Genomic DNA, 10610 nt, shown 5'->3' with positions numbered 1-10610 from the left:
GCTGAGTTTAAAAAACCCTTGGGTGCTACTTTTGGAGTTGAGAGTATGCATATGGTGCACACATTTCCAACTAAGTGATGACTTCCATGAGACGTAGTACTACATGTGGGTGGGATGCTGGCAAGTAACAGATTTTAATGTACAATTCAAATAAGGGCATGAAAATCCAAGTTCTGCAATAAAAGAAACATGTTGAAATTCAATGGGAGAAATTTAAAGTTATTTATTCTGAGCCTTCAAAAGAGCTGGGAATTTTGGTTCTGTCCTGAGGCTGCACAAAATGGCTACATGGAAAATCTGTCTCCAACCAAATCTGCCCAGGACTGCAGGCATCAGGCTGGTTTTGTGATGTCATCTAGAGTATTGTTTCACAGAAAATATGGAATTGATTGCATTTTGCTAAGTGAAGTGGAAACAAAGCAACTTCTTATGCTCAGATGTAATCACTTCAAAATTAGAGCTAATATATCTTTCTGCCCTCAACAGGAACCTCTCTACCTGTCAGTGCCTCCTGCAGCCTCCAGAGAGGTGTGCTGATATCACTCTGCTGGGCAGTAGCCTTGCCACAGCAGGATGGGGATAGTGTGGTCTTTCAAGCTGGAGCAGCAACACTACCCAAATGCTTTGCCCAAGGCACTTACATAATTAGGGATGGCTCTGATCATTAGTGCTGGAGAAGCAGTTATATTGTTTAGCAATTTATCCAGTACAAGCAACATGCTCAGCTCTGTACAGTACATAGCTCACATTTATTTTCTTCCCCAAGGAAAGTATAGATTGACCACACCACGAAATGTACTGTGACTGGGACATTGTGTCCCAAAAATCTTGTAACATGCTCTGGTCTTTGTAGACTGGTAGACACTGTTACTGAACTGTGTTGTAGGTCTACATTAACAAAATATTTTTAGGTCTTCAAGAGTGCTGACAGATTAGTACATAACAGATAACCACTAGATTCTTGGAAGTTTTGCATCAAGTTTGTACAGATCCAAGACAAAAGTCTTAAAGGAAGTATTTATTATAAAGACAGTTCCTGAAGAAAGAAAAGTAGGGGTCTATTTACAACAAAAATGGGATGATGTCCTTGCAAACAGAGGGGGTGGGTGGTGACAGCACAAGGCATAGGAACGTAAGTGGGAGAAAGATGAAGAATTTGGGGGATGTGGTATCACGAAAGAGCAAGAGGTTATGTAAAACTAATGAGACATGCAGAGTCCTAAAACCACATGCTATTACCCAGGGATCAAATCCCACAAACATCCCATGCAATTTAAGAAAACCATTTTTTTCTCATCACATCTAAGACATACAGTGTAGTAGGAAAATAGTGTCTTCTTTTTTTATGCTTGGCACACCATCAAAGTCTCCCATGAAGTCAAAGAAAAGCACCTCCACCCTAAACTGAGGCTTCTACATGGGGAAAGAAAATATGTTCCCATCACTGGCTATTTCTACCAAAGAAAGCAGAAACAGGTGGGAGACACACAGAGCCATCAGCTCTTCCCATTCCACCTCAATTAAGCCAGAATTCAGCCAGGACAGTACTCTTGCAACAATGCTATCAAGTGATAGCATTGTGATCAAGTCCAAACCCTACACAAAGATGACACTTTTGGAAGCCCACCACTTCCTCCAGCTCTCATTTGCCCCTGACTCAGAAGGGCTGTGCCTCCCAGTAGCCCACTGGGCCGGGGCTTTGGTGGCTTCCCAGCAAATGGTGGAGGCCTGGCCTCGCCCTTGCCTGGGAGCTGGCGGCTCCCAGGCCAACAGGGAATGGCTGCAGACTTGAAAGACACGCTGCTTAAAAGGCTCTCTCATGTTTCAGCTGACCATGTGTTTTCTCTTAGTACCCTGTGAGTTCAAATACCTCTGTATAACAGAAGTCAGACTGAAAAGGCATTGTGCATAAAATAATTCTTATCCGCGTTGGTACGAGCCTTTGTGCTCTTTAAAAGCATATACAAGTAGGCAGGGTCCTATTCACACTGCTCTGTCCATAGATTGTATCTTGTTCAAATTCAGTGATAAAAAAAAGGCTTGTAAAGGTTTTCTTTTAAACCTGATCTGTAGCAGCACAGAAATATTTAACAATATCCACATCATTCATAGGTAACTATCTTTTGAGAAAGACCAGATTTCTCTCTCTTCCCGTGAAACACTGCCAACTCAAGTGCATTTGCCAACAGCAAGATCAGGCTCAAGGGAATGACAGAGTCTGCAACAGCATCCTACCAGGTCCTAAAGCCAATCCCAATCCACAGCTGTTTAAAAAAAAAAAAAAAAGTAGTAGTCCTGAAGTATTTCAGTAGTATTGAAGGATGCTAATGTACCAGTGGCAAGAAATATGCCAACAAGGTGTGTGGTGAACATACCCCAATTCAGAAAAAGTATTTTTTTTCTCTGATTTGTATTACTTATTTAATGGCACTGGTTTTACAGTTCAATACACTCAGATTGCCAATAAATGAATAATCACTAAAGTAAAACTTCCACACAGAGTGAGTCGTCACTGTAGCAAAATAAGTTGGTATAGATATAGAAACTTCTTGTAGACTGGGACTTCTTGTAGACAACAGCTTAAGAAAGAATTTTGACTAAATTGAGAGGCTCATACGTTACTATGCTTTCTACAAAGTTAGTCATCGTCCACAAGAAAAAACTTCTGCAGCACTCTTCAAAGTGTTTGCATTTATACTGCAACCTCTGGCATTTTCTCAGAGACATCATTGAGGACAATGTGGTGGACTCTGCATATTTGATCTCATCCTTTATTTACCACGCTAAACCAGTTGCTCACTCATTGGCATGGGAGTCATGGAGCAGCTGAGATGTTCTTCTCTGATGCTTTTAGGGGCTAACACATGGAAAACTGTAATCTTCTGGTGGAGATTTTCCAGCCTTACAGATACATAGTCTAAAATGAACTGCAGTCACACAGACACACAGTTTCCCCCAGGCACCCCCAGTCCAGGGTGGTGCAGCAGATTTGCTTTCAAGACTCAGGAGCCCTTTGGAGCAGAGCCCCACTGTACAGCGCTGTCCCTGCTCCACATCCTCCCCCTTGCAGCCCTGCTACACCTTTGCCACTGCCATGTACTCTCTTTTTTTTCTATTAAGAACAAACCATAATACAAACAGGATTGCTGACAGTGCCTACAGACTCCAGACTCCTGGAGACCCATGCTTAGATTAATGGCAACCATTAGGGATTTAGCCAGTCACCCATAGAGGTTTGAAATAACTTCTCCAGCCTCTCTCCCGCTTAGCAGCCAATGTCCAAGAACAAAGAGGACAAGGATGTGTTTCAAGGCAGGAGTCCTTTCCCCAAACCAGGTTTGTAGGGCTAGGGGAGTTTTGCCTTCTGCACCATGGGCTGCTGAGCCCCCTGAGCAAACCACATACAGCAGCTCACAGCTGCCAAACCTTGGGGAGGGCAGCATAGGGCAGGTCCTATTCTCTATGTGCAGTTTAATTTCCAAGTTTCTCCTAATCAGCCTTAGTGAAGCACATCACTGCTACAATCATGTTATTCTGAGTACTGACTCCATTCCCTGGGTTGTGCTCTGGACTTCTCTCAGAATGAATGACCTGATGCTCTCTTACGGAGTTTTGGAAACTCTGAGTTCTTGTAAAACCCAAATAAACATCCTATTGTCATGAAAATTTTTATCATTAAAGAAAATTCCAGTGTCATGAAAGCATTTACAATAATTATTTCCATGTCAGAACAGTGTTTTACAGAGGCATTTTTCGTTTGATAAAAATCAACCTACCTACTTTAAGTAAAATGTTCCCAAGCAAAGGCAAGCCTAACTCAAGAACAGCAAAGATGACTAGAGCTTGTATTGCTTGTATTTGAGCCAGAAAAAATTAGTTATAAGACTGTTACTAATGAGTACCTTTAATACTCTGACTCAGCCTTCTGTGTGTTTCTTTCCCTTATACTCCACTTTATGCCATCCATCCTCTCTGCACACACAGAAACCTGAGACTGGCAGCCTTTAAGAAGCATGTTGGCTGCAAGTTAGAGGTATATTCCAGATCTCATGTGTTAAATTCCCTCAGCCTGTTGACCTCTTCTGTTCCCAGGGAAAACACAGGCTGCATCACTGGACAGGACTTCAAAACTATTAGGGACAGGGATCAGACACCACTGCACCAGTGTCTAATTTCTTTCCTAAAAGAAAGAAAACTACAAGACATGCTGCACTCCTCCTTTGCAGCTTTTCTGGAGCACAACACATTCTGCGTTGCTACAGGTTATGAACACGAGTTAGGGAAATCATATAAGTACCTAATCCAAGCACTACTCAGTTAATTAATGCTGTGCTGTTAACACGGCTATAACTGCGTGTGTTTCATGAGAATTAACAAGATTTGTTTGCATTAGCATGGTCTTACATCTCCCAGGTGACAGCAGAAACCATGAAATGGGGATTTATGCCCTGCCCTGGCCACTGCCAGCAGTGCCCAGAGGGGCTGGGCAGAGACACTGGCACTGGTGCCTGGGGGCTCTGGTTGTCACCCACCACCTCCAGCACCCACTCAAGAAGGGCACAGCTTGTGCCCATTGCTGAAGCCAAGTGCACCTCATGGGGGATCTGCTGATGGCATGGCATAGACAGGGGGGAGATGGCCCTCTGGCCTCCTAATTAAATGGACTAGAATTGAACTTGCAACAAAAATAAACACAGCAAGTACACAAATCAGCAAAACTTGCGTGACTTTATGAAGACAAAACTCAAATTACTTCAAGATGATCTTTACAATTACGTTAGCAAGTTCAATAGAGCATCGAAGCTGACAGCTGTAGCTCTGTGTGCTGAGGAGCCGCAGAAGGCTGACAGAGCTGCTCTTCAGCAGGGCCAGGCTGAGCCCCTCTTCCCTCCCATTCTCCAGCCATTACTCACACCAGTGCCATGAAGATGTTCATTGCACAGTATTGGGAAGAAAAATAGAAGTGGAGTTCTGCTTTGTGTCTGGCACTGGGTAGGCGAGACTTCTATTCCTTTTAGTCCGTGATTCACTCCAGTTGTCCCTCTTCCGTTGTTCCTCTCCTCAACTTTGCAAACTCCTCCAAATACAAGGTTTATAGCCTAGACTACTCATTTGATGTGGACTACACAAGGATTAGCCAAGTGACACAGGCCACGTTACGGGGCAGATTTCTGTAGATCTAAGATGAGGTCCACATATTACTCTAGTTTGCTCATTTACAAACATCTGTAGCAGAACACAGTGATCTTCCACTAAAAAAAAAAAAAACCACACAAATGGAGCCAGTTCCATTTGTTTTCCATATTTGGGAAGAACTCACTCTAAACAAATTTAATTCTTGACTCCAAGTGGAATTGAAGATGCTTTTCAGATAAGAAGTGGTAAAATAAAATCGCAAAAGATCACAGAAGATGATGTTGTTATTCCCTTCCTGCAGCATTCATCTAATTTTATGTTTCACATTGGGGCAGTTTGGCCTTCTCTAAGACCAGAAAGACAGCAGACAAACAGCAGTTGAGCGGTGGTTAGACTGCACTCATGTAACCCAGCAATTATAACTCAAGGGAGAAAATTATTTCCTGTCAGAAACATAGACTGAAACTGCCAAGAAAATCTCTCCAAAGCTACAAACTTATCACCATTCACCCATTAGACTTGTGATGAAGAGAAAAATCAAAATTGCAGCACGTAAACCATGGATGGAATACCACGCAGAGAGAAAGAAAAGAAGACATAGCCATGAAGTCAGCTTGAGTTCTAGTAAATAGTTTGTTCTGAAATCACATTTCTAAAAAAATCAGAGAAGTAGGTAAAAATACAGTTGCATTTACAGCCTACCCACTGTGACATTTTTTCCAGACAACTGGCAAGATTTCACTTTAGCTACAAAGCCATGTCTTAACAATCTTGTGGATTCACTCATCTCTCTGCCCTTGGTGCCAGAACATTCATGTGTGATGAGGGCGTGGGTTGGCTTTAGGACACGATGCACATGGGGAGCAACCCAGGGAGCACAACCTGGGAGCGAGCGCCCGCCTAAGGGCTCGAACCTCCCCAGCTGCGCTCCTGCCTTCCTCAGGTTTATACCACCATTGAAATTGTTTCAAAATTAGAGAAGCAAGGAAAAAAAGTTTGAGAGGTGATGTCCCCTGGGTTTTTTCAGAAGTATTTGCCCAAAGACAGCGAATTTCTATCCCAGGGAAAGTTTTCAGTTCCTTTGGAAAAGGGGAAAAAGTCTGCACAATGTGATTTCCTGATTAAGCTACTCATAACCTGTACCTTTCTTGGTCTGCTCTCATCTATTTTGTTCTATTGTGTTTTTCTTTTTGCAGTTTCATCTGCTGAGCCCAAAGGAGATCCAATTTATAACTGGATGGCTGGTTCATAGCCAAATTATCAAAGATTTTCAGATGTGAAACCCTTGTCCATTTTTTTCACACTGTATCCATAGCAGATAAAGCATCATTATTAATGCCTTATCCAATGTATTATTTCAATGTCCCAGAGAAACACAGGAAATTCAATTATCTGCTGTCACCAGTCACTTTGTTACACTATGAAAACAAAACACAAAGCAGATTAATTTTTTAATAGAGCTCCAGAACACTAAACTTATCAAGAAATGAAAAACACAGTAAGAGCTGAATCTAACTATAAATTCTGACATACGTCCACTTATAATGATTAATGACTAAGAAAAAGAAAAGAGAGACTGCATGCACAAATGCCATTCTGAACTGACATTAAGACATACAGCTATTTTAAATATTTTCCCTTCTAATTACCTGTATCTTACTACTGCAAAATATTCACCATACAAAACCTGACTGGCTCTCCTGCCTCTCTCAAAAGCAGCAGGCAGTCAAATAAGCTCTGAAAAGCCAATTCAAATGCCACAAAGTAAAACAGCACTGCTGTTTCTTCCATAGAAAATCCATATAAAGCTCATTTACTTCTCTTGGGTGTATAAGACAAAGGTATTAACACCACAGCAGAGTTTTTCTATAGCAATATATGAACAAAGAGACTGAATGCCCCAACCTGCACTCACTGCTACAGCCTCCATTATATTTGCTTATATTTCAGTAAGAGCTCAAGGAAAGGGTTGTGTCCACACTAACTCAGTTTGTTCATCATTTCAAGAGTCATCTCCAAAAACATAAAAAAGACAGAGCTCAAGAGTGCACTAGTAAATAGCATTCAGGATATGCCACTTTGTTCGCTACTTTCCAAGGACCAAAATTATTTTCCTGGACAGAATGGCTGATATTAAGACAGCTTTAAAGCTAAGGCATGGTGTTTCACATCCTACAGGACCAAGACAGCAGCTTACACAGACCAAAGCCACTGAGCACACAGTTTCAGGAGCTGTGTAGGGTGTTTGTGAGGCAGGAGAGGCAGAGTACAGGTCACACCACGGGTCCCAGCAAGGCCACATCTGGCATAGAGCAGGTGCCTAGTGACAGAAAACAAAGCCCATCCCTTAATGCCGCTGAGACAAAAAGTTAAACAGTATGTTTTGGGATCTCAAGGTGCCCCCTTTGCTGTCCATGACCATACAAGATGGAAATAGTACCATTTGTCACTGGTTCCGTGCCACGTAGCACATCTGGAATCAGGGTGTTGGCGGTGTTTGTGTTATGCTCTCAGCAGGAGACGATCTGCTGGTAGAGATCATGTCAGCACTGCTGGAGATGAAAACATCCAAAATAGTGTCCATGACTGGCAACTTTTATTTTGCAACATATGTCAAACTCCTGCCTGTGACGTGGCACAACTAGCTATCGTATGATGTAAGGGCTACAGCACATACTTTAACATACAATGCAATTGTCTGGGAGAAGTTAATGTGACTCCCCACTGCGAGACACATTTCATGACAATCAAGTCCTGAAAAGTGCTCTTGCTCACTTCAAACTGAGCTGAAAGAGCCTCTCAGAAGGCGGGATGCATTGGGCAGAAATTTCCAGAAGAGAACTGTAAATGGAAAACCTTTAAGCAAACACCAATATTAACCAAACTGGATGCAGAATTACTAGCATGGGTTGGGCCTCCTCAGAGTAATGAAGCAATTCCCTTAGAAATGCCTCTATATGTTCAGAGCCTGCTCTTAAAGCAGATTAGCCATGTTGTCATCTTATGTGAATACCAGTCTTTGCCTGGGAAAATGAATTAAGACCACACCAAAATGACTCCAGTGAAGAGCTCTCAACAGCACTCATAACCTCAGGGATGCTGTTGTACCAGCAAAAGGAACCAGCAAAATGTAGACTGGTTTCCCAAGGCTGTTTTACTGCAAAGCAAAAACACAGTTTACGAAATCGAAACACGCTGAGGAAATATTTCCATCAGGCCCCAGCGTGGTGATACAGTTCCTCAATGAAAGAAAGTCATTCTTCATCCCTTCCAACATGGAGCTTAGAAAAAATTCACATGTGATGTGAGTCATCTTCCCATTCAGACATGAATTCAGTTTATCCTTGCTGGAAGGATGATCTAACCCTTACCTTCTGCAGACTTTCTCAACAGGGGATCGAGGCACAGAGTAGAGAGGAGCTCAGTGACAGAGGTGAAAAGAGGAAGGAAAAACATACACAGACGCACAGAAAAGTGATAATTCTGGAGCTTTCCGCCAGGAAGCCCTGTGCCACTGCACAGCAACAAAAATAACCCAGGGGTTCCCTCTCTGCTCCGGCTCCCTGTGAGGAGCCACTTTAAAGCTTTTAGAACATTTGCAGAGATTGAGAGAAATGTTTTTTGTTTAACTTCAGCTACTTCAGAAATGCCTGGGGCCTGAAGAAACATATTTTTGGATTGGTCCTAAAGAACAGGCTGAACTTTGAAGTTTGGGGAATTTTTTTCAGATCAAATGTTAAATTAATAACACCAACATGACAAATCAGTCTGAGAACTGGAGGAAAAAATTAACAATCACTAAAAAATCTTTTAAAATTAATTAATTTTGCATATTGTTACTTACTCTAGTATGTTGATGGGTCTGGCACTTCAAGTCCTGTAAGCCACCCTGCATATGTGTTTTTGTATCCTAACTAAGCACTTTTGATATTATTTCCTATTTTTCCCTACAATATAAAAGGCATATCATCACCAGCATCTTAACTAGTTTACTTATGGATGGTTTAAGAAACACACACAACAATTCAAAGCAGCTGGAATCAAAAAGATTTTGTACACAGCTTATTTATAACAGAAATTTCATCAATGCCACTGAATTTACCTTGCACTTTCTTGTTGATTGCAGTGTCCTACATGACTTATTTTCCTTTCACTGTATTGCAAAAAACAGCTGGATAAGGAACCCTGGAGTCCCTGGGAAGCCATGGGTCAGTCGGCTGCAAGCCACACACCAAATATTAATTACAGCTATGTGGTCAGAGCCCTCTGCTAACACTGCAAATAGGAACAGGATTGTGCCAGCATTGCCACATCCACGACGTTTTTGTATTCTTGCCTCAATTTTCCTCGCTCTATTTTCAGAAAGAAAACCATGATTCATTTCTAATAGGTGCCCTAGTAAATAATTAAAAAGTGATAATGTAAAACAACCTCCCTCTATAAACACTGGTAAACAACAGTTTGCTCACTGCTGCAGTTCCTTACCATCTCAGGCAGCTACAGAGGGGGAACTATTCAATATTATTTCCTGTAGATTTTAGGGTCACTTTTTTCAGGAATCCAAGGACTGTGGTTCATCAGCAGACCAGAAGTGTACCTGCAGGGACCACTGGAGCAAGTTTGCTTCTCCCAAGATCGCTTATTTATTAAAAAAAATTAATAAAACTCATCCTCTGGGATCCTAGTCTATTCTCATCAACACAAGCCAAGTTAATTGCACCAGGATATTCCTACCATGGGATGGAGCTGAGAGAGGAGAGCTTCCTGTGGACTCCTAGAGCAGAATCACCTCCCTGGCAAACACAGTCCCGGTCCTTGCACTGATGGACAGGGTGCTTTGATTAACACCATGAGCTCCTGACCCAGAACATCAGCGCCCCGAGGAGGATTCCAGCAAACATCTGGTACCATTAAAGATCACTGGTTGAGATCTACACCCCGAGAGGGATTGAGGGATTGCATAGTTCCTCTCTGAGGCTGGAACAGCACACAGATTTGAATGTTAGTGGAGCAACATTTAAGGAAATCGGCATCAGAATAAGGAATGAGGAATGTGAAGTTATTCATTTAGTGGTTTCTCTAATGCTTCTCCATTTAATATTTGCAAATTTAATATTTACATATGCAAGTCTTACAAAAATTATGTTACAAGGAACAGCTTCTGTACTTCTTATAATAAACAACCAACCGAAAATACGTGGTATGTATAGCAGGGGGTTACAGCTGGGATCCTATATTACTTCTTAGAGTCACTTATCTAAGATCTAGTATCTATAAAAAGCCTCTCTGTTTGCTATTTACACAGGTGTCCTGGAGCATTATATAATCATGTAGCAGATCAACATAGCCTTAGGATCTCAAAGTATAATAAAAGTACATTAGGATCATGACGTAGAGGGAAAGAGTGGGCTAGTATTTGACACTGGTCTTTTATTCCTTCCAGAAGTTCACCTGGGCATGGAGGATGGATGTCT

Source organism: Vidua chalybeata, chromosome 12 (assembly GCF_026979565.1).
Source record: "Vidua chalybeata isolate OUT-0048 chromosome 12, bVidCha1 merged haplotype, whole genome shotgun sequence".
NCBI lineage: Eukaryota > Metazoa > Chordata > Aves > Passeriformes > Viduidae > Vidua > Vidua chalybeata.
Note: the sequence above shows the minus strand (reverse complement) of the source record.